The sequence below is a fragment of the Manis javanica genome, chromosome 7 (assembly GCF_040802235.1).
Source record: "Manis javanica isolate MJ-LG chromosome 7, MJ_LKY, whole genome shotgun sequence".
Taxonomy (NCBI): domain Eukaryota; kingdom Metazoa; phylum Chordata; class Mammalia; order Pholidota; family Manidae; genus Manis; species Manis javanica.
In genome coordinates this window covers 22,334,734-22,360,310 of record NC_133162.1, presented here as the reverse complement: position 1 = coordinate 22,360,310, position 25,577 = coordinate 22,334,734, and the positions used below count along the sequence as shown (strand labels likewise).

Here is a 25,577-nt window from a genome sequence, read left to right as displayed (position 1 = left end):
CACCAACAGTGCACAAAGGTTCCTTTTCTCTATAACCTTACTAATACCTGTTTTTTTTGGCATCAGCCATCCTGCTGGGGGTAAGGTGATAGTGTATTGTTGGTTTGAGTGGCATTTCCCTGATGATATTGAGCACATTTTCATGCACCAGTTCGCCATTGGTATTGTCTTCTTTGGAAAAATAGTGAGATCCTCTGCCCACTTTTAAATCGATTGTCTTCTTACCATGAAATTGTATGAGTTCTTTATATATTTGGAGTGTTAACACCTGATCAGATTAATGATTTGCACATATTTTCTCTCACTCAGTAGGTTGCCTTTTCATTTTGTTGGTGTCCTTTGCTGTGCAGAAGCTTTTCAGTTTGAGGCAGTACAATTGTTTATTTTTGCTTTTGTTGCCTTTGCTTGTGTTGTCAAATCCAAAAATCATCACCAAGGTTGACGTCAAGGAGTTTACTGCCTACGTTTTCTAGGAGTTTCATGGTTTCAGGTCTTATGATGATCACTTCATGAATTTGCATGTCATCCCTGCATAGGAACTGTGCTAATCTTCTCTGTTTCCTTCCAATTTAAAATATGTGCTGCCAAAAGGAGAACAAAATCTCATTTAGCATCTCAATGTATGTGTGTTGGGGACAGTGAGGATTCAAGTTAAACTGAGAAGGAAACAAATATGCTGCTAAACAGGTATTATACACTTTTGGAATAAACAGCTATAAACCAGTAAAATCACCTAATCTAAGAGGTGCTGACTTACGCTCACAGCATTAGCAATGGACTTCTTGTCCTTTCTCCAAATGTGGTACCTCCCCTCCAAGGGGAGATTTAAACTGACCTCATCCTGTACTCATCTACTTTAAAGAACATTGAACTGTACTTTTTCTTAGTTTTTCTTTCTAACCTCAGGTTGAAGTCCAGAATCATTTTTCCTAAGAGAACGTTTCCTCTTGGCACATTCTGCAGCCTCCTCTGCAGAAGCGTATGTGAGATACAGTCCCGAGAGCAGGGGCACTGGCTGACAAAGTACCATCCAAGGGGTTTTCCTCTGTTCCTAGAAATTCAGTGGTCCAAGCACCTCACTTCTGCACCAAGCCAAAAGAAGAAACCACTTAATATATGCATGGTGGAGAACGCAGTGAAATGACGACCTGGCTCTGCCATCACATGAGGCTACCCCAGCTGTCTTCCTCGCACAATCTGGTTCAGAGCAGACCAAGGAAAACATGGGATAAGGCTGTGCTCAGGCTCAATTATACATTTAAATTGCCTGTATTTAAAAACCCCTAAAAACTGTAATAGCTTAATTAAGCTGGTAACTTTATAGCATGCTTCCCCTTACAGCCTAACTCTAAGGGCTTTCTCTTTAACTGGGAAGTAAGTGACAATTTTGCCTTGCTGGCTGGCTGGCTGCTGGAAAGAGGAGGGTCTCTGGGATGGGAAAATGAAGTGCATCTAGGTGGAAGCTAAAATCCCCAGTGGCAGATGGTCTACAAATCTCAGGTCCTCTGGAGTACATAAAATAGGGCTGTGAGGAAAGAAGAGGCAGGGATTTAGGTTCTAGGAAGAGTGGGACTAGTGTTCCCGTAGTGAAGCTCTCACCTCTGGAATCCATCAACAAAAACACTATTTCAAGGAACATAAAAGGCAGATTATGACTCACATGTGACCTGAAAGGAAAAGAAGGCCCCTATTATAAGAAAGCAGAATGGCCCTACCCCCATTCCTATCTAAATGGCACCATTCGTGACTTTCCTTGCCCACATGGTTTATAACCTTGAAGGAGCACCTTAATGTCACTGAATGGACTATCAACCTTCATCCACAGGTGGTTAACCTCTGTGGAGAGGTTGGGGGTTCCGATCAATACTTACTTTACAGAAAAGACTCCTCAGGGCTGCAACAGTTCATTATCAAAACACTCAGGTCTCCTGTTGTTGGAGAAATCCTTTATTTAGGGAAGTGTTGAAGCATTTGTCTAATGTAAAAATTAAAAAAAAACTAATTGCTGATCACTTCATGTTTTAAAGTGCAGTTAAAGATATAGGCTACAGAATCAGACTGTTTTGTTTCTTGAATACTACCTCACTAGGATTAGAGGCTCAAGGTAGGAACCTGATTCTCCTTATCATTAAAATGGGATACTACTACGAGTTCCTACCTCACAAATTTGGTAGGATTTAATGAAAACATATATATGACACTTAGCACAGTACCTGGTTCTTAATCACTCAGTGTTAGCTTATGATATTATTGTTGTTAATTTCACAAAGCTCACATTCCCTGGGACTGATACTTACTGCAACACCAACAATTATGTATCTCATCAGGTATCAGAGAAGGAGACCTATTGGCCACCCTGACTCCTCAGGGTTATGGAAAGGTGACTGGTGACCCAGTTTCACTAAATGTCGCTTATTTGGAATTCAGGTATCTCTTCTTAGTTCTTTAACAGCTGCTTGCATTAGCCTTTTGGGAACTGAGCAAAAGGCTTTTCACTTTTAGGAAACCACATGTTCTCTGTCTTTAAATCAAAGGTGAAACGCACCGTGCCATGGCAGTAATCCAAAGTTTGGAGGCCACATGGACTTCCTGGTTTAAACTCATTTTCTATGAAGTCAAAACTCATACTTTGCTATTGAATGTGCTGAAAGTGATTAGCTGAGACAGCAGTGAACAGACATGAGAAGGAGGCCCCTCGTGGCCAAAATGAGGCTTCTCCCTCTCAGCTTTTTAATGGCATGTGAAAGGCATTAATCCACACTTTCATTTCCTATTAGCCAAATAGAAATGTCTTGAGATAATGTGAAAACCTTATGGCATAAGTGACTTTCTAAAGTATCTTATTAGAACTCCTTATCTGTGTAAATTAGGCAGCACTGGGCTTGACAGCAAGGAGCACACTTCTTAAAAAGTGACTATTGGGAGCAGCTCACAAAAAGTTAGCCAAGTCCCCCTGGGGAAACTTCCAGAGGACATGGCAGCTCTCACCTTTTCTCATGCACAATGCCTGTCATGTCACATGCAGATGACTTCCTTATGTGGCAGCTTTACCCAGAGAAGAAGTCAGGTTTCCCAAATGCCTCTCAAGATCCATTAGGACAGATCATGCTGTCACAAATGCAGGTTGGGACGTTAGCACAGAGAGCAAGCAGAGGAACTCCATCCTTGCAGGGTGTTCAGTGAGCTTCTGAGAGTGATTCCCTAGATTTCTGAAACATCCTTTTTCAAAAGGAAATTCAATTCGTAAACTATCTGGGCTTCTTTGCTGATTTTAATGTAGGAGAGGTAAAAGTGGATCACTGTTGGAGAAAGCTCAAAGCAAAATAATCCCTAAAACCTAAACAAACATACCTCTGAAGCCATTCTGTCTCTTCAGAATGGAAAGTTATGCTGGTTTGAAGTGGCTCACCTGAAGGTGCGCAAGGAGGAGCGGGGACTCAACCTACCCAGCTTCAGTGGTACCTCTTCCTCCTCCACCTGCCCTGTTCAACCCTCTAAGGGCCACATCACATTAACCCTTACACTAAGGCTCCTTCTATTCTGCCCAGATCTATTTGAAATGAAGGGTCATTTTCTTTATTTCCCTGAGAGACTGACTGAAGCCCACAGGAACCATCATCTCCATTGTTTTCCTTTATTTAAATTTCTCCTTACAGGACTGCCTCCCAGTAAACTTGTATTTGTTAATAGGAAGAGACACCATTTCCTTTAGAAAGGAGTTTGTTCATTCGATAAAGATTCATTGACATCTGTAAAAACAGTCACTTTCTCTTCATAAAGACAAACTTTCTACATTCAGATGTTTTTTGTGGGAGTGTGTGTTTTGTTTTTGTTTTCTTGGCATCAGAATTTTATAATTCAAGCTTTTTTCCTAAAATGCAAGTGAATCTGACTTTTAAAATGCTGGCCATTTATCTTGCTACATGAATTAGTTTTTTCTATTTTCCCAATCAATAGTGGTGCTTTTCAATTCCTCCAGCATATTTCAGGTAAATGGTTAAATCAGTGAGGCCACAGTTACAGATGCACCAGTTGTCTCCTGATGAGGCAGAGAAAATGAACAGTTAATGGGTAAATGATAGGCTGAGGCTGAGGTCAATATTTACCCCACACTACAGTAAATCTTGGTAACTGGGTAACTACCAAAATAATATGTTAATAATCAGTAGGGTATGCTGTATCCTTCCAGCAGTTTCATTAGAGAGGTATGGAAATTCTGGGAATAAAGGTTGCAATAACTTGGCAGTATAATTTGTGGACCAATTTAGGCAGATCAGAGAAAGAGAAAATATGCTTTGCCTACAATAACTTGGCAGTATGCTTCTGGTCTGAAAGAAAATCATCCTTTATATCAAGGTGAAGATCTAGAATCTCCCTGGCTTTCAACTTTTTATATGCATTAGAATCTTTTGGGGTGCTTTTAGATAAATGTAAATTCCTGGATTCCACCAATATTCAAATCAAGGAGGGATGGTCTTCTGCCCACTTAGTGTTTTAAAAAACACTTGTGAATCTGATGCAGACAAGCTAGAGGACATATTTTGAGAAACACTGATGTAAAGTCTATTATTCATTGTGCCTGGGAGGTTAGTAATTGAGTAACCCAAACCCATCAACTAACCAGAATGTATTTAGAGGCAACTACATTCAAAGCCGTATGTGGCTGTGGTCATTATGGAGTTCTCACTTGCCTGTATTTGGCCTTTGTTGCTGCTCTGCTCTGTGTAGGAGGATGATAATTCTGGAGTCTTACATATGAGATTGGATAAGGTAAAAACAGACTTATTATCATAATTTATCAGTAAAGATTGTTAAAAGAATCTCTTAGAAAAGCAATTGCTCATACTTGGAGACAGCCTTTTCCTAAATACAAACGTGCAGAAGAAAATCATACTATTACAAATAGTTAAGTATTTGCAAACTTTATTGGGAAGTTATCCCTATTGGTAAAACATTTCTGAATACGAACCTCTCAATAATGTATTGTTTATAGACCATGTAATCATAAAATTTTACTAATTATGTACATTATTCAGTAGGAAGAATATAAATTTTAAATATGATAAACTAGCTAGAGTTTCAATAGTTTCTTTCTGCATACCAATAAATAAATCATGGTGTTATATTGTCAACTGTCTGAATAGACTTGTGTAGCCTGGCTTTGTATATTTTTATATTCTCTGATGTACATAAAAGTACTTGTTGGCACATAATTAAAATAACTTCCAAAAAGTGGGGCAAGAACTTTCTTTTATAGCCTTAACATAAGATAGTGTTTCTCAAATGATCTTTGGTTGGTAATTTCCAGGTACATCTTTAAAATAGTTTTTAGGCTAACTTTCCTCCAAATGGCATGGGAAAAATGTGTTAATGGATAGACTGTCCTCAATTTCAAGTTTGTCAAACATAATTTATATTTACACTGTTGGTCTTTTGCTGTCACTTTCTTTATGACTGTGTCCAAAGTGTGTATGTAACATCAGGATCCTGTTTTGGTTTTGCTGTAGTTTGATGATATTGCTTGTATTCTTTATAATTCATATTGAAATTCCTTGGTACACCTAAAAGGTCTTCTAAGCTTTTCTGCTATCGCTGACTTCATTGACCACTCATGACATATATTTGAAAGCTCTTTCAAGCTTTATGTGCAAAGGAATCACTTAGAGATCTTGAAAATAGCAGATAGTTATTCAGTGAATCTGAAGCAAGGTATTGAGCTCTCTGTATTTCACCAAGCTTACAGGCATATGTGTGATGCTGCCAGTCTTGTCAACAAAAAGTTCTGTATATTTGGCTCTCACCAAGTGCTACAATGTGTTGATCCCATTTCCAGGCATGTACCCTGTATACTCAAGTGCATGTATTTCTCATGAATGCGGTAATCTCTTTAGCAAAGTCTCATTGATGATGATAAGGTACTTGATATCAGTTCTGTAGTCATTAAAACACTTTTCATCTCTAAAATATCCCAAGAAAGCATCTTGTAATCATGAAATGATCTTGGAAGAGTGTCAGCACATGAAGCGTGCCAAATCTTAGTCTTTCAAAATCTCTGAAGGATGACAATCTTAGACATCATTGTTGTGGGCTTTGAAAGCATTCAGCAAGCAAAGAAAAACAAGAACATGAGGTACTATACACTGAAATGATAGGCACCAAAATATTGAAACTGAGTATTTCGGGGAGATATTACAACAGCATTTTTTTTTCTTGATTTTAAATCTATATTTCTCTAGATGTTTTTATAGTTCATATGTATTTTATAATAATCATTACAGACTTTCAGAGACCAAGAAAAACTTCTATCTTTTTAAAACCTCATGGAAAATACCCACAATTTAGCTGTTTACCATGATTTCTTATTCCTTGTTCCCTTGTTATTTGTCACATTTTACTTGATTGGCTAGCAGTGTTCACTGGAGAGAGACATTCTTATAACACCACATTTCTTAACACTTTGTTAAGGCCATTATGGGTACTAAGGATCTACCTGTTGGCTGATTGTCAATTTTCTAGCTTCATTGAATTTCCATACACAATATATGAAAGGAAGTTCATCAGCACACTGAATATTTACTTCAAATCACCAAAATGTCTGATTTTTTTGCATATAGGTTTATATGAAAACTGAAGCTTATTTCTGAAGTAAGAGTGTGGTTTATGGCTTACTATATGCCAAAAGAAAACACATGGCAAAGTATCCCTGGAAGCCCACATCAAAAAATTTAGTGGCTATTACTCATAAGAACTTCTCATTTCTTAACCCACCTGTCTGTGCACAGAGAAAAGACCATAATTCTGACAGCACTAGGGTATTGATGTGCTGGCACTGAGTAGGGTCTGGGATGACAAGTTAAATGGTGCCCCAATTCTGAAGAAGACACTAGAGAAAAGATGGAAATTACTTGGGGTAGCTGCAAATCACACTCAATATCACTCCGTTTGTTTCTGCCAAAATTCTGCCAATATGTTCAGCTTGATTTAAGGGACATATGATGAAAATGGAAAAGAGTTTCTAATCACAGCTATTAATTATGAAGGGCTAAATTCAAAGGGATTTCCTAATTAAAATTTTGAAGTATCTTAAATATAATGTAAGACTTGAATTCTGAGGCAACACATGGGAATTCTTTAGAACAGCCTACAAGACAATGAAGGTGGAGGATTCCCAAGTGTACAGAAAAGTAGGTCCTTGGGTGTTTTTGTTTGTGTGTGTGTGTCCTTTAATGTTCTCAGGGTCTCCATCCACTGGAACAAGGCATTCCTGCTCTAGTTGTAAATCCAACAAAGTCAACTTCAGAACTGCTGTGAGTGGTCTGAGAAGCTGAGACCCATGTGCTGTGAAGAAATACAAACATAGCCTAGTAGAACATAGGATCCATAGGACCCATAGGATCCAAGAATAACCAGCAGGGATAAGCAATAAACAAGCTGCACTGGTATATTCATTTAACAACATTTACTAGCTGGTTCTTATATGTCAGCTGCTTATTCTAAGTAAATGGACAAATTCTGACTTTGTGGAGCTTGCATACAGCAGGTAGAGAAAGACAACACATGTATATCAAATAAATAGGTAAAGTGCATTCTATCTATCTGCTATAGTATAAAAGTAAAAATGGAAAATGAATGGTGCTGGTTATGAGATGGGATAGGAGTGAAGTGGGTTGCAGTCTTAAGTGAAAGGATCAGGGTAATCCTCTATGAGAAGGAACATTAAAACAAAGACTCAGGACTGGTGAGGGAATGAGCCATGCAATACTTGGGGGAAGTGCTTCCTCCTATCTTAGTGCAAAGCCCTCATGTTAGAGTATGCTTGCCACATTTAGGGGACTGCAAGGAAGCCTGTGTGTCTAGCAAGGAATGGGCTGATGAGAAAAATAAAAGGACACGGAGGGAGAAAAATATGGTAGTGTGAGAAGTGAGGCAGAAATTTCCTTCCCAAATCATATAAAACATGAAAATACAGCTGATACAACTAATTCTAAAAAAGTGATTCAAAGACTGTAGAACAGACTGTACACATAGGGGGAAAAAGAGAAGACGTCAAAGAAAAGGGTAAAGTAGCAAAGTCAGGATCTGGTGGGACCCAGACCCTCTACTTACCCCAGCCCAAAGGTAGGAGGAAGAGAAATGGAGTGGGGAAGGAGTAGAAGCCCAGAACTGCTAAACACCCAGCCCTGGAGATCTGCTTCAGGAGCATGAACCCACATTGTATGGTGCTGTGGAGGTTAGTGGGGTTGGAAAGCAAAGACAGGTTGAAATACTCAGAGAGACTGAGATTCCAGCTGCTTGTGAAGAATATGTATGCCTAATCAGTCCCCTGGGGCAAAAGAAAGATGGGCAGTTTGCAAGACTTTCCAGGAGTGAGAAAGGCACTAAAGGGACAAAGACTGCACAGAGCTCACTATTCAGGAGAAAGGGCCAGTGGACAAAATCATCCCAACATACTCAGGCCACCAGGTTAGGAACTTCAGATGCTCCATTCCATAATTAGAGAGTTAAGTTAGACTGTTGGGTAGTAAATAAGCTGCCCTTGAACTTTTGGTAACTGCAAATCTAAAACCTGCAATAGCCGTAAGTACATATTTGTCGATTATCATCCTAAATTTAAATGGACTGAATGTACCAATCAAAAGATACAGAGTTATAAAGTGAATAATAAAACAAGACCCATCTATATGCTGCTTACAAAAGACTAACTTCAAATCCAAGGCATACACAGACTAAAACTGAAGGGATGGAAAAGGATACTTCATGCAAATAATAGTAAGAAAAAAGCAGGAGTTGTAGTACTTGTATCAGACAAAACAGATTTAAAAACAAAGAAAGTAATGAGACAAGGATATTAGATAATGATAAAGGGGTCAGTCCAACAACAGGATATAACCATTGTAAATATCTGTGCACCCAATATAGGAGCACCTAAATATGTGAAACAAATACTAACAGAATTAAAGGGGGAAACAGAATGCAATTAATTCATGTTAGGAGAATTCAAAATACCACTTACTCCAAAGAACAGATCAACCAGGCAGAGGCACTGAACAACACATTAGAACAGATGGACCTAACAAACATCTACAGAACACTCCACCCAAAACCAGCAGGATACACATTCTTCTCAAGTGTACATGCATCATTTTCCAGAATATATTATATACTAGACCACAAAAAGACCATCAGTAAATTCAGAAAGATTGAAATTGTGCCAACCAGCTTCTCAGACAACAAAGGTATGAAATTAGAAATAAATTAGGCTAAGAAAATAAAAAGCCCCAAAAGACATGGAGCTTTAACAACATACTCCTGAACAGTCAATGGATCAATGACCAAATAAAAACAGAGATCAAGCAATGTACGGAGAAAAATGAAAACAACTCAGCACCTCAAAACCTGTGGGATGCAGCAAAGGCATTTCTAAAGGGAATGTATACTGCAGTACATGCTTGCCTCAAGAAAGAAGAACAATCCAAAAAGAACAGTCTAAACTCACAAATACTGAAGCTAGAAAAATAAAAATAAATAGGGCCCAAAGTTAGTAGAAGGAAGGACATAATAAAGATCAGAGCAGAAATAAATAAAATTGAGAAGAATAAAACAATAGAATCAATTAAACTAGGAGCTGGTTCTTTGAGAAAATAAACAAAATAGATAAAACCTTATCCAGATATATTAAGAAAAAAAGGGAATGTACACACATAAACAGAATCAGAAATGAGAAAGGAAAAGTCACTATAGACAGCACAAAAACACAAAGAATTATTAGTGAATATTGTGAAAAATTATATGCCAACAAATTAGATGACCCAGAAGAAATGGACAACTTTCTAGAAAAATACAACCTTCCAAGACTGACCCAAGACAAAATAGGAAATCTCAACCGACCAATTACCAGCAATGAATTTGAGTTGGTATCAAAAAACTACCTAAGACCAAAATTCCTGGACCAGATGGCTTCACAGCTGAATTTTATCAAACATTTAAAGAAGATGTAATACCCATTCTTCTTAATGTATTCCCAAAAGTAGGAAAGGATGGAATACTTCTAACCTGATTCTATAAGGCCACAATCACTCTAATACCAAAACCAGATTAAGACACCACAAAAAAAAGATAATTACAGACCAGTATCCCTGAGGAACATGCATACAAAAATTCTCAACAAAATATTAGCAAACCAAATTCAAAATAGATGAAAAAGATCATCCATCATGGTACAGTATTCAAAAATTCATTAACATCGTATTACACATAAACAAAAAGAAGGACAAAAATCACATGATCACCTCAATAGATGCTGAAAAAGCATTTGACACAATTAAACATTCATTCATGATAAAAACTCTCAACAAAATGGGTATAGAGGGCAAGTACCTCAACATAATAAAGGCCATGTATAACAAAACCACAGCCAACATCATACTTAACAGAGAAAAGCTGAATGATTTTCCTCTAAAATCAGGAACAAGACAAGGATGCCCACTCTCCTCACTTTCATTCAACATAGTGCTGAAGGCTCTAGCCATGGCAATCAAATAGCACAAAGAAATAAAAGGAATCCAGATTGTTAAAGAAGTTAAACTGTCCCTGTTTGCCGATGACATGATATTGTACATAAAAATCCCTAAAGAATCCACCTGAAACTACTAGAACTAATATCTGAATTCAGCAAAGTTGCAGGATGCAAAATTTATACACAGAAATCTGTTACATTCCTACATACTAATGATGAACTAGCCAAAAGAGAAATCAGGAAAACAATTCCATTTACAACTGCATCAAAAAGAATGAAATACCGAGGTATAAACCTAACCAAGGAGGTGAAAGACCCATACCCTGAAAACTACAAGACACTCATGAGAGAAATTAAAGAAGAAAATGGAAATGCATTCCATGTTTATGGATAAGAAGAATTAATATTGTCAAAATGTTCATCCTGCCTAAAGATATTTACAGATTCAAAGCAATCCCTATCAAAATACAGCATTCTTCAATGAACTTGAGCAGATAGTTCTAAAATTCATATGGAACAACAAAAGATCCCAAATATCCAAAGCAATCCTGAGAAGGAAGAATAAAGCTGGGGGGATATGCTCCCCAACTTCAGGCTCACAGTAATCAAAACTTCAAAGTCACAGTAATCAAAACAATTTGGTACTAGCACAAGAATAGACCCATAGATCAAGGGAACAGAATAGAGAACCCAGATATAAACCCACACATATATGGGCCAATTAATATACGATAAAGGAGCCATGGATATCCAATGGGTAAATGACAGCTTCTTCAACAACTGGTGTTGGCAAAACTGGACAGCTACATATAAGAGAATGAAACTGGATTATTGTTTACCTCCATACACAAAAGTAAACTTGAAATGGATCAAAGACCTGAATGTAAGTCATGAAACCATGAAAATCTTAGAAGAAAATGTAGGCAAAAATCTCTTGAATATAAACATGAGCAACTTTTTCCTGAACACACCTCCTTGGGCAAGGGAAACAAAAGCAAAAATGAACACAAAATAGGACTACATCAAACTAAAAAGCTTCTGGACTAAAAGTAAAGGACACCATCAATAGAACAAAAAGGCATCCTACATTTTGGAAGAATGTATTCATAAATGACATATATATATATATGTCATAAAGGGAAAATATCCAAAATATATAGAGTTCACACACTTCGACACCCAAAAAACAAATAACATGATTAAAAAATGCACAGAGGATCTGAAATGAAACTTCTCCAAAGAAGAAATTCAACTGGCCAACAGACACATGAAAAGATGCTCCACGTCGCTAATCATCAGGGAAATGCAAATTAAAACCACAATGAGGTATTACCTCACACCAGTTAGGATGGCCAACAGTCAAAAGACAGGAAACAACAAATGCTGAGGTGGGTTCAGAGAAAAGGGAACCCTCCTACACTGTTGGTGGAAATGTAAATTAGTTTAACCATTGTGGAAAGCAGTATGGAGGCTCCTCAAAAAACTAAATAAACAAATACCATTTGACTCAGTAATCCAATCCTAGGAATTTACCCAAAGAAAACAGGATCCCTGATTCAAAAAGATATATACACCCCTATGTTTATTGCAGCACTATTTATAGTAGCCAAGATATGGAAGCAACTTCAGTGTCCATCAACAGATAAATGGATAATGAAGATGTGGTACATATATGTACAATGGAATATTATTCAGTCATATAAAGAAAACAAATACTACCATTTGCAATGACATGATGGAGCTAGAGTGTATTATACTCAGTGAAATAAGCCAGGCCTAGAAAAACAAGTATTATATGATTTCACTCGTTGGTGGAGTATAACAACAAAGCAACATTGAATGAACAAAACAGCAGTAGACGCACAGACTCCAAGAAGGAACTAGTGGTTACCAAAGGGAATGGGTTGGGGAGGGAGGGAGAGGAGGATTAAGGGGCATTATAATTAGCACACACAATATATGTAGGTCACAGGGAAGGCATTACAGCACGGAGAAAACAAGTAATGACTCTATAACCTCTTACTACGCTGATAAGACAGTGACTGTAGTGGGGTGAGGGGAGACTTGATAGCATGGGTGAATGTTGAAACCACAATGTTGTTTGTGTGAAACCTTCATAAGATTGCATATCAATGAAACTTTAATTAAAAAAAAAGAAATAGAAGTAATTGGACACAAATTTATCATATAAAGAGGCTTAGATCATGTAGATCATTACAACCCAGAGTAAGACTTTGCTGGTGAAATTTGACCCTGTGTCAAGGCACCAGGTTTAATGTCCATTTCCTCTATATTTCCCTTCATCATTCCTTTTAACATGACTTAAAATCTTCCAGTCCAGTTCCTGCTGTGTCCTTCCTTCCTACCTATATTCCTGCAATGATCTCCTTGATTTAGGTCCTTGCTTGTTCCAATTCATACTAATTCTGCAAATTTGTTTTCCTAAGATACAGAGAGGTTTTCTTTGTAAAAATATCATCTGGGCTTGTTATTGCTTCTAGAATTAAGTAAAAATTTTCTCTTAACTTTGCAATATGGCTTTTACCTACTCTTCAACCTAATAGTTTCCTGTGCGTCATTCAACTATTTTCTCCAGTTTCTATCCCTTTGCTCATGTCATGCTCTAAACATGAATTGGTTCCTATCTTTTATTAACACCTTTTCTATTCTTCATATCTCCCCAAATACCATAGTTATCATCCCAATCTCAGCAAAAGTAGTTTCTCACTTTTACACAATCCCCCACAGTTTATTTTTACTATAAGACAGATCCTGTTTCTCAGATATTAATGGTAAATAGACTCAAAACATTGGGAGTCAAATCTGTGTCTTATTCATGTTTTTGTTTCCCATGGAACTTGGAAATTTCAGAGTACTATAAGTATTGATAGAATGTCATCACTCAAACTGTAAGCATAGGTAGGGAACTTTCGCATCATTGACACAATCTCATTCTGGATGTAATGGTCAGTCCTTCATCAAGACTCAGGGGCATTTAACTTTGTGACTATAGATACCTCTGTAATCCTTATGAGCACCCATGCTTCAAGCCCAAGACAAGGAACAGGGGATTGATTTAGGAATCCATCATATTTTTTAAGCCATGACAACTAGCTGTATCATAAATATAGCAGATCATCCAGCAGCATAAATAATGGAAACACTGTAGTGGGGGCAATAAAAGTGACTGATGTTCTGAGTTGTTAACCCTGGTATCCTTGTTCCATGTGGCTCTTTGTAGCCTCCCTTTGTGCCTGAGATTGGCACTTCCGAAGCAGAGTCTGTGTAAACTGTCAGAAGTCAGACATCCACTGTGTACTCCTAGGCTGAATTTGTAAATGAGGGGGAAGATATCTGATCCAAAATAAACTAGGTCTACACACACATATAGGTCCTTATTATAACCATATTAATGATGGAGGGGCACTGGAAAAAATCTTAAAATGAAGGATGAGGAAAATCAGGCCACCCTGGTTTCATTTTTATTTTAAATAATTATAGCATCTAAAGAACTTGTCCTTTACTTGGATGTTATAGGTAAGAATGCCGTTTTCCTAATGTCCTATAGACACATGCATAATGAATTACATACATGCTCTGACATGCTGCAAGGGAAATTTTGCTAAAGATTTGGTACTGAGATGTATCACGTGGGAAAGGAGAGATGCAATCTCACCAGAAAACCTGATTCTCATTCTATTTCTGCTACTAATTAGTGTCATTAGCTGATCTGAGTTTTGCAAACTTGTTCATCATTTCTGTCCCTTTACATTCTTATTGATAAGGGAAAAGGGGACAAGCTTACTATGAATGAAGTACCTATTTTATAGAAAATGCTTTACCAACCTTCTGTGCTAATCTTTTTAGTGATACATTACTGTGTCTGTTCTCCAGGTAAGAAGATTGGGGTCAGAGAGGCAATGTAATTTCCCCAAGGTTATATAAAATAAGTGGCAAATTTGAATCCTGGTATTTGGAATCCATAAGTTTTACTATGAGAACTGCATAGATGAAAGGTTTAAAAACAGATGCTATCCAAGAGCTGTTTCCTGTTCTAACATTCTGCGTCTGTCATCCCAAAGCACCGTGGAAGTTTCCATCCTATGGCAAGTGTTAGAACTGGGGCAGTGCTTTTGCCATCTCTAATCCCTATTCAATCTCCCGACTCCTTTGTGGAAAAGGACAAGTCTGCTCCTACCAGCTTCTCAAATCCAGTCACACCAGAAGGATAATGATTGACTGGCTGGCCAAGGAGGCCACTTCCATTTTTGGGTAGAAAACCAAGGAGCAGTTTAGTAGAATGTTCAGTTTCTCTGATATGGATTTATTCACTAGAGTCTTACACAGATTGGAAAGATGATTTTGAGAGACTTTTGTATCTAGCACTGTGGGGATCTTGGACTTCATTTTCTTTGGGGTGTGTGGAGGGGGCTCTTTTAAAAGTGGGTATTTTTTTTTCTCTGTTACATTAGCAACAAAGTGTGTGCTTTTCTATTGTATGTCTGTGTTAATATTATCTCTGCCTAAAGTGTCGTGCTTTACCCCCATCTATATCCAAAATATTTACTCATCTCTTAATGCCCTGTTCAACATCATCTTCCTTAGTTTTTCAGCAGACACTAAGTCTGTTGTGCCATTGTAGCCTCCATTAGTTCTGTTTTGCATCACTTATGCATGTATCTTTCCTATAACAAATCTTTGTATTCCCAAGAGGGCCTAATGCAGTATTTTATAAACAGTGATATTTTAATATAAATCTGTATTAGGAATAAATGAATTTATGATGTAGGCTTAGGAATGGTACTTTCCTTCTGTGGTTTTCTCCTTTCCTGCCCCTTTGCATTCAGGATATTTTTAAATGGGTGACAGACTCTTGGGAAGTAGCTAGATTCCTAAATCTAGCCATTCAACTCCATATGGGGCTAGAATTAATCCTTAAGAACCCGGCTATGCATGATATCTTCGACTGGGTTCTCAGGGAAAAGGGCTCTGAGGCAGAGATTTGCATGCACAGAGTTTATTGCCAAGTGCTTTCAGCAACAGCACCTGTTGTTTCAGCAACAGTGTTGGGGGTTAAGGGAAGCAGGAGGGAGAAAAGTGAGCAGTCATCCAACACAGTTGCAACAATGGCGGATCCCACCAGAAGCCCTAGAGCTAAGATAACCCTTCAGATGTGTCTTGAAGTTAGAGGGTGCCTTAATACTCCCTTATCGATGGATGCAAAATGACTCCCTGGGATGGGTGATTATTTTGGGAAAAACAAATGAGAAAGGCAGCTCCTCTGGACCAGCCCAATAGCTTGGGGGGACTCAGCTATAACGAGGCAACAGCTGCTCCCAGTTTCTAGAAGGGGTGTGATCTGAGGCACCCCAAAATCAATTACAGACTATAAGGAACATTTTTATCTAAACACTGGCATGAATATATTTCTTTGTTTTGTGTTGGCTTTGAAAATTCTTATTCTACCATATTCACAAGTGTGAAACAGTGGTAATCAAAGCCCCATGCAACACTGGCAAGGAGAATAACCTTGTAGTCAGAGGAGAAAAACTGCCACATCTCTGATAAGGGCAGATTTCTAGGTTTCTCCAGTCTTACATCACAATTTTGAACAAAGAAGAGGTGGGAGTAAACTGAAATATCCTGAGAGTTTAGTACACTCTGGACAACATCTTAGGTCTACCTAAAATTTATGATTATTTAAGGGTTTTCAGAGTTGGTTAAATGATTTTAGGGTTCCATTTGTGGATCGCTGGTATTGGAATCAGTTGAGGTGTTTATTAAAAATGCATCTTCCTGAGCCCCATTTCAAATCCTCTAAATGCAACTCTTTGTAGATTGGACCCAGAAATATGTATTTTAACAAACACAGTAGATGATTTTAATGCTTGTTAACATTTGAGAACCTTTAGTTTAGAAAAAAATTATTTAGACAAGAAGGTAGAAAGAGAATCAGAGTATCTTCTGTAGAATGTCCACTCTAAGAAGTTGATACAATTCTTCTATATGCTTCTGACCCTGAGAAATGGTAAATACTCAGACTTCTTCCCAAAATATATAGGCTCTGCCAGCCATAGTTTTTGGTTTAAAAAAATACAAAACACTGCAATTGCAGGCATCAAATATAAGTCATAATGCTGATGGCAATATAAATCATCTACTCTCTGAAAGATGTCATGGCCAATGTGTAAGGAAGACACTTGGGCTTAGGTTTTATTCTGTTCCCTCTCTAAACCTATTGTTAGATTTCTTCTCTTCTCCACAAGAAGAATGAGGTTTGCATTGTATTGCTAAACTAGCTCTCCAGAAAACACATATACATAAATAGATACATAGATTAAATCTGGATTTCTAGAATTTACTGATTTCCATGTTACAAATACTCCCACTATAGTCACTTTCAAATTATCAATGGTTTAAGAACTGCTTGCAAAATTTCTGAATGTTTGAAATCAACTCTCCTAATCTAGTAAGGGCTTATTTCAGCACAAAACTGAAATGTGTAGCATTAATTCTTATACCCTACAAACTTCACCTTAATAGCATTTCCCTGTATTTCAACAATTTACTTTCAAACTTGAGTCAAATTCCTAAATCAGGGATCTGCAAACTTTTTCTCAAATGGTCCAGATAGCAAATATTTTGGCTTTAAGGGTCACAGAATCTTTGTCAACCACTCACCTCTGCTGTTGTAATGCAAAAGCAGCCATAGGCAGTACATAAGCAAATGGGCATGGCTGTATTCCAATAAAATTTTCTTTTCAAAATCAGGTGGTGAGTTGGACTTGGCCTGTAGATCATAGTTTGCTGATTCCCTGCTTCAAATCAAATAGGCTACAGAGTTCCTTGAACAGCACCTGCTGCCCCTGCATTATTCCCATCCCATGAGAAACCCCTAACTATGGTACCCAAACTTGAGATCTAGCAGAGGTTTTTCCCTTTTAATATGACAATGACCCAAGAAAAGGAAAGAGATAAAGGAAGATTAAATGCATGATGGAGGGAAATCTCTGCCTTAGCCTCACTCTAAGTCCATACGAAGGGGAGTCCAGCTGTAGCTCAAGCTTGACCTGCTAAGCTCTTTCTCCATGCTGATCTCTGTGAATCCTCCATAGCATCCTTCCTCAATCACAGTGAATGCAGCTGACCAGCACATCTACACAGGCAACTCAGTTAGACATTTGAAAAAAAATGGATGCCTTAGAGAGGCAGGCAGGTACATGAGAATATCAGTTGTCTAATAGAGGGATTCTCTGGGTGTCTTTAGACTTAATTATGTTAATCACTCCATCCATCTTAACTGGTGGCCAGTCTGTTGCCAAGGATTGAGGGAGGGTATTGTTTTGCTAAAAATGCTTAACTTCCAGGAATGCAGATGTCCTTCCTCCCCATGCTATAAGATCTGAGATTTAATTTCTTAGCATTTAGAGATGATCTAAACCAGTTTGGATGGACTCACAGCTTTCTATCTGCATTGTACTCTCTGGCACATGAGACATACTGTTCAGCCATTGAACTTTATATAGCAATACATTGAAAAGTATGAACACAAAGAGACCAAAAAAAAAATGTCTCTTTGAGATAAAGTGGGAACAAGAGAAAGAAGAGGTGGCTCAAACAATGTAGGATATTCACCTCTTGCTCATAAACTTGGCACTAATGTGCATCCTACAGAGCCTGCCATACTTGTCCATATTTTCATCTAGTAATTGCTGAAAGTATCATTTAAAGAAACTATTACATGAAAAAAACCTAAAGATTAAATAGTTTTAAATACGTAATTTAAACAATGACTATGATCCTTATCATTCTCAGGCCACAAGCGGGGAAAGGCAATAGTTTCTCCAAGTTTTTTTAACTTAAAAAAGTTTATCTTGCCAGCAGTAAGTTTCAAACAACTGCATGGTTTCAAAGCTCTGAAATGAGGTAGAATAAACCGTTGTGCATTCAGTCCAGCGCGGTGGAATGAGCATCTTCTGACACTGACAGTTGTTCCTCTTCCTCTTGGTGGGGAACATTTTACTCTCCGTCTGACTCCTGCAGAACAGTTCCCCAACCCAGTGAGCCTCATCAGTATGATATGCCCAGAGATCAAGAAATGAATGCTGTTTCGGGTGTCATGCAGTAAGCGCAGAAGGACACTTCTCCATGGCCCGCCTCTCTCCCCCAAGCCAGTGAGAGTCGGTGGGGGCAGTGTGTAGAGGCAGGGACTCAGAAGCAGCAAGTGGCTATTTGAAATAGATGATTGTAACCTTGGGCTAACAGGGGCTCCTGTGGTGGGTGAGTGATGAGGGATTCTATTCCTGTCCTTCAGCCATTCTCACAGCCTCAAAGACATCCTGAAAGTCTTTTAAGGAGACAAAAACAGTGGGAGAGGGGTCAATTTTTCCTGTACCTATAACAAGGGAAGGTTCTGTTACAGGGCAAGGCTTTGCTAGTTATGGGTAGCTTAAAAAAATCTTTGCCTACAAGTGGGCCAGTCAGGCCAGGATTCTTAAATGTCTTTACATCTTGACATTTTCTTTGTTGCTGTTTCTTCTTTTGGAAGTTATTACTTAGTGCACAACACAGAAACAGTCTGCAGTCAATGATATAAACCTGCCTGCTGGTCCAGACTTTCTGGATCTCCCAATTTGTAAGGTCTAATTAGAAGCAATAACCTTCTTCTCCAGAAGGATTTTCTCTACACGCCAGAGATTGAGTTGAAATGACTTGCTTCGACTAACTAGCTTTGTAACTTTACAAGAGCCTGGGGAGTTAAGTCTCCCTGAAACAGGTGACTGAACTGTTTCCAGACTAACGCTCAGAGACGATAACACAAAGTGGCTTCCACTGCCCTCTCTGGCCTTGAGCAGGCATCCATGTATATTTTTAGATTGTGGAGGAAAATTCAGCATTCTTTCATAAGAGGGATTTAAAGGGTAGCCTTGCAATACAAATATACTGAATACCATGGAAGCATTGCTTTATTTAAGATTATATATGAGAAGCTTAAATTCATCATTGAAAGAATGTATTTTATACGAAGAAGAGGGGAATATTAACTAATAGGAAAGAGATCTATAAATGCAAGGGTCATAACCAAAGTTGTTGAATAAACTGGTATTGTAGAAGAGGGACAAGTAAAAATAGCAGGTTCCCATGTTTATTTAGGCAGGATAATTATCTGTCGTGCAGGAGGCCTTTTGAGATGAGCAAATCAAGTAGGGTCTCTAAAGAACAGTCTTCTTTTTGTCTTAATTTGTTCTCCTGAGTGTATGAGTTCCAGTTTATTGTGGATAATCTGGCTGTTTGATTACAGCTATAATCTACCCCTTACTCTGTGACTTGGAGCATATCATATCTTGGAGCATCTAATTTTTATTGCAAAATAATGGGATAGACCAAAGTGATCATTAAGATTCCTTAGACAAATGTCTCTTAAAATGGTGTCTTTGTTAAATCATCTTTATTATTTTTGCTATAGCTGTGTACAGCTATGTACTATATTTGCCTAATACTTATCTCTAAACCAGCTCACTTAAAAAGGTTCTAAAATATTACCTAAACTTAACCTTCAATGATGTCTATCAAAATCTGGATTTGATGAGCTGGTTTAACTTAAAAAAAATACACACTGAAATAAATACTTAAATTTATATATCTTGCCCTCCAAATCATTTTATGTGTCACATTAATCTGGCTTACAGAATTAAAAATGAAAAATAAATCTAACTATCAGAATGTTAACTTTGAGAGCTTCGATGTTTCTACTAGGGTTTTTAAAGTAAAAATACAAGTGTTATAATAGAGTGAGAAAAGATGGTTTAGCAGCTTTCCTCCTGTGGACCTGCAAACCGATGTAGCCATAGATTCTGATTTCCTATATAAAGGTTAGAATCTCTGCACTTTAAGAGATGGTATTTGATAATAGTGAATCACAGGAACTTAACCTATCCCTTCCAGTGCACTTCCTTAAGCAGACTTCAAAGGAGAATTTCTAACTTTCAGCTCCATGTTGAAAACAAAACATGTTTCAGATTGAAGCATTACTAAAAAATAAAAAAAATTAAAGAAAAACAATTAAAACAAATGCATCCCCTAATAACAAGGGACACATAATGAAACTGCTCTCTCAACCATAGCTGTGGCAGATCTCATGAGATACTATAATAAATCTTTTATCTGGAAGGGTCTACCTATAACTATCTGAAATAACAAGAACATTTACCATAATAATTAAAGACAATTACCTTTACTTCAGAATCAAAAACAAGCATTATCTACTGTGCTTACATATTCTAATTTCCATAAATCTAACATTCTCTAATATTGCTGTAGTCATTACAGGGCTCCTGGTTACCGCTCCCAGCCCCAGCTCCCCGTTCCCCACCGGAAGGAAGAAATTAAATCATGCTGTATCTAGATGTTAGACGGCTGCTGTCCTCAAAAGCAGAACTTATGCTCACTGTCACCTGAAAAGCCTATGTTCAGGAGGTGAACGAGAATAACTGGCCCTCCCTTCTTTGTAATTTGTACTTTTTCAGAGAGGAAATACATAGAACTCTGGGTAAGAAGAGAAATAGGGCTGTTGGTGACAATATTTTCAGCTGAAAAAATATAAATCTTGGTTTTACCTTAACAGCCTGGTATGTTGATTTTAACATGCCTCTTTGAGGCTACAAAAGATATTTAGAAATTCCTGGTTTTAGTGAGGGTAATGAATGTCTATAATCTATGTCCAAAAGAAAAAGATCATTTATGTTGAACGTATGGCACTGTTTGCTATATCAAAGCAAGGTAGCAGCATATTATAGCTTTGAAAGGTTGTATTTTTATTTTTGTAAATGCACAGAACAGCACTCACAGAACTACCGAATATGGAGGAAGAAAAAGAGAGCAGAATGCTAGAGAAATCTCCTAAATTATTTATGCACTTGTTTGAAGGTAGATGCGTAATGGTCATGTTCCTACAGGCAGGTGCTAGAGCCATTCTAAAAGGGAAGTAACATTTCTGCAGATAATGAACTTTAAATAATTATGTAATGAATAGGTATAGAGAGATGATTAACCATTGTGGAACTTCCCATCGGCCAGAACTAGCACCCTCTACTTAGGAACACAGTGATGACCCTTAGTATTCTTTTTTCAAAGAAACTTCAGAGACCCTTCAATCCTTTAATTCATACAGCTTCTTTAAAAGATGAGAAAACAGAAGCCTGTACAGGTTTGGTGGGTCGCCTGAGCTCCCATGGCTGAAATGTGAGCCAGAGCTTGAACCCAGGCCTCTCATAAACGACCTCTACTTAAGAGTTTCACACTCCGGAGTCACCTGGATTTCACTCTGGTTTTAGAACTAGAAAACACAATGTAACAAGCCACATTCATGACTAGATTGGAAGGGTATGAGCTATTTTACTGTTTGATTGAATCCTAAGAATGCTGATTGAATTTCCTAGATATGATTAGGAAAAGACGGTTACTCTTTACTGATTAGAAGAGAAAACACTGTAGGTACTTTGGCCATGATTAATCTGTCCATCACTGTCAATATAAAGATGGTAAAGCAGGCTTATGTGTTACTGGCCACTCAGAGGAAAGAACATTCCTAATAGATAAGCACTTTCTTCTTGAGGTTTCAGAATTAGTTTCATTCTTCTGCTAGTCTTTCAGACAAACTTTCAAGATCCAGTTACTGACTGGTGTTTCAATGAAAAAGCTGACCTGGAGAATCAAGTTAGAAATTCATGATGTGACTCTCTTAAAGCTTATTTTCTTTGCATGTATGTTCATTAATGTGCTTTCATGCTTTTACATGTTCAAGAACTTCTAATTCATTTATAGAAGAGTGAATCTTCAAAATAAGTTTGAGCATAGCAAAGCAAGATGCATTCTTTGTTGTTAACCCTTTTTCATATGTATATCAAATAAATAAAGCCTTGCTGAAGGAAATTTCCTGGAACTATCTTCCTTTTGGTCTCTGAACTGTATTCCTCTATAACCATGTCCATATAAGTTTATTGAAGATTTTTTCCACTTAGCAATGCACACTACACTATTAATTGCTTTCTTTTCCACATGTATATATAGTGATTATTCAATAAGAATAAAAGGGGGACTCCAGGTATCACTTATATGATTTAAAACATGCAGGATCAAGACCTGATGTATACATATCAGCAAAATGCTCTCGAAGATAATAAACTCTGGGAGAGAAGATAGTGTGTATATGAGATGATAGATCTCTGATCTGCAAAGCAGACTATAAATTTTGACCATCAGAACCAGAGGGGAGCACTTCTTCCCTAATGAGCTGGTGCCTCTTGTGAAACAGCTGGTCCTGCAGCCCACTGAGGGGAACTGAGGCCGCTGAACATGTCATTTAGACAGTGGAAGCAACTCACCTGTGGCACTGGTACATTTGCTGGGAAAGCATAGCAAGACACATTTGAGCTAAACTCTCAAACCATGAAAGAAAGGGAAGATGTAGGTAACTGGGGACTCCAGTGATGAGTCAACAAGGAGTAACTAGAACCCCTTAAAGAATTGCTGTGCATCACTGGAAACACATAATGAGATGAGGAGATATTTCTATTTGATTATTTTTAATAGGAGTGGAGAGTCAAAGTGCCTGATTATCTTAATATAATAGTTATCGTTCAATCAGCTTTTATTTGATCTTATGTGGAATCATCAGTAAAAATATTAAAAAATTCAGAAGAACTCTTTAAAAAATAGATTTCCTTGGAAAGGTTGAATGAATTAGACATTCCCAATGACCACCTCATTTATATATTTTAAATTCTAAGATATTTGCAAGTGAGGATTTATAGCACATATGTAAGATACAAATAACTGTATTCATTATAATAAAAATAAGCCAGTATTCCCCAACAAAATGAATGAAAATGAACATCACTTAGAAAACATCATTTACTGGGTGCCTTTCCATGATTCTGCCCCAGTTCCAACATGATTTTTGTTTTTATTATTCCCTAGCTCAAGAATTGTCATATGTATTTCATCATATATACATCTCATTATACTTTATCTTCTCTATGAAATACATATATGTGAAATAATTTCATATATTCCTACATGATATATTCTTTAGTTGTCATTTTTCAAAGATTTTAGATGGAATTATTTTATTACTTTATTTTCCTCATAATGTTAATGAGTTGCATCCATGCTGATAGAGGGAACTCTCCATTTTCACTTCAGAAAGAGAATTTTTGTATGAATTTGCCATAATGTATTTATGTACTCTTCCATTATGAACAACTAGTTTGTTCCTAGTATTTTTGTTTTGCTTTCTGGTTGTGTATGTATCTATTGTAAATATGCCTACTGTAAATTTTCTTATATACATTTCCAAAGGTATACACGAAGACTTTTTCTAGCATATACACCCAGAGGTATAACTGCAGGAATGTAAAATACCTTCAATTTTAGTAAGTTAATTCTACATTGTTTTTCCAAGACATTGAGAAACTTTACTGACCAGCAAAGGATGAGTTTCTATTCTTCATCTTCCCCAGCACTTGTTAATTTTTCACTTTTTCTCAAATTGATCAATGCAAATTGTTATGTTATTTTGATTTTGAATTTATTTTTCTAATGCTAATGAGTTTGCACAACTTTCCTTGTATTTACTCCCCATTCGTATTTGTTATTCTGTAAAATTCCTGTTCGTGTATGATGTTTTTTTTTTTGCTTCAGTGTTTCACTACCTTGCTATAGTGATCTGCATCTACATCCCTGTTAGATGTAAACAGCTTTTCTTTCCTCCTGACTCCACAGTCTTGCTCATCTGACTCATTTTGGTCAATATGCTATGAGTGGAAGTGATGTGAACAAGGACTCGCAATGTGCTTCTGTGCTTGGGCGGGCCCGCCGGAGCGCTCAGCCATGGGAAAAACTACGGAGAGCTTTGTTTACCGCCTCCCAGCAGGGGCCCTAGCGTGACACACACGGTACAGAGTTGCTCCCGCTGACCCATAGACACGAGAAATAAACAATTACATTTGTGTGCCAATGACTGATAGATGGTTGCCATTTTTCTATCAATTGGTATCTATTTCTTACAGATTTATAGGAGCATTTATTCTGAATTCCAATTCTTTATATTCCAAGTTTGTTGCTTTTTTTCACTCAATTTAACTTTTTTTTTATATACAGAAATAATGTGTTGTGATTTATTAGTTTCTCTTTTTGGTTAACGATGTGTGTGTGTGTGTGTGTGTGTGTGTGTGTGTGTGTGTGTGTGTGTGTATGCCTTGAATAAGTTCTTGAATAAGAAATCATTCCCTACCCCAGGTTCATAGAGATATTATCTCATCTTTTACTCTAAAAATTCTATGGTTTCTCTCTTATATTTATGCCTTTAATTCACCTGGTAATAAATTATCTGCATGCTGTGAGGTAGGGACCCAATTTTATCCCCTCATTTCGGTAACGTGTTGTTCCAACATCATTTGCTGAACTGATAATCCCTTTCTCACTTATTTGTTGTGATATTCTGAAATACGTCATGTTTCTACATGTGCGTACTCTATCTTGATATGCCTGTGTAACAGGCTGTCTTGATACTTGAAATTTATAGTTTAAGTCTTGTTATCTAATAGGACAAATAATTCTACCTTGTTCTTCTTTATTAGGATTATCTTGGCTATCTCTGGCCATTTTCTTTCTAATATAAATTTCAATTATAATACATCCATCTTTTCCTACCATTCTACTTGAGCTGATACACAACTTTACAGTCAGCTAGAATACAGTTCTACTATAAATAAGGGAATTAAATCAGAATACTTCTAATTCAAGATGGCTACATATTATAATTTAAAGGCTGTCATAGGGTAGATCCTTGTCAGTGGAAGAATTAAAGCTCATCTAGGGAGAGAATTGTCATCTCTGTCCAATACTTAATTATCCACCTCAGAGTAATTCTTTTATATTTTTACCTCTTTTTTTCTTAATACCATTCTTTGCTTCAGATACTTTGTTAATGTCTAAAGACTCACAGCAAAGGTTATAGTACCTTAAGGAGCTCACAGTCCACTAGTTCTTCATGAACTAA

At 37.3% G+C, this 25,577-nt stretch overlaps 1 non-coding gene across 1 annotated transcript; it reads right to left on the bottom strand.

Moving 5' to 3' along the window:
* Positions 1-491: 491 nt before the first annotated feature.
* Positions 492-597, bottom strand: LOC118968905 (U6 spliceosomal RNA). Its single transcript, XR_005056778.1, has one exon. It is a non-coding gene; the product is annotated as a U6 spliceosomal RNA (small nuclear RNA).
* Between the last annotated feature and the right edge of the window lie 24,980 nt (positions 598-25,577).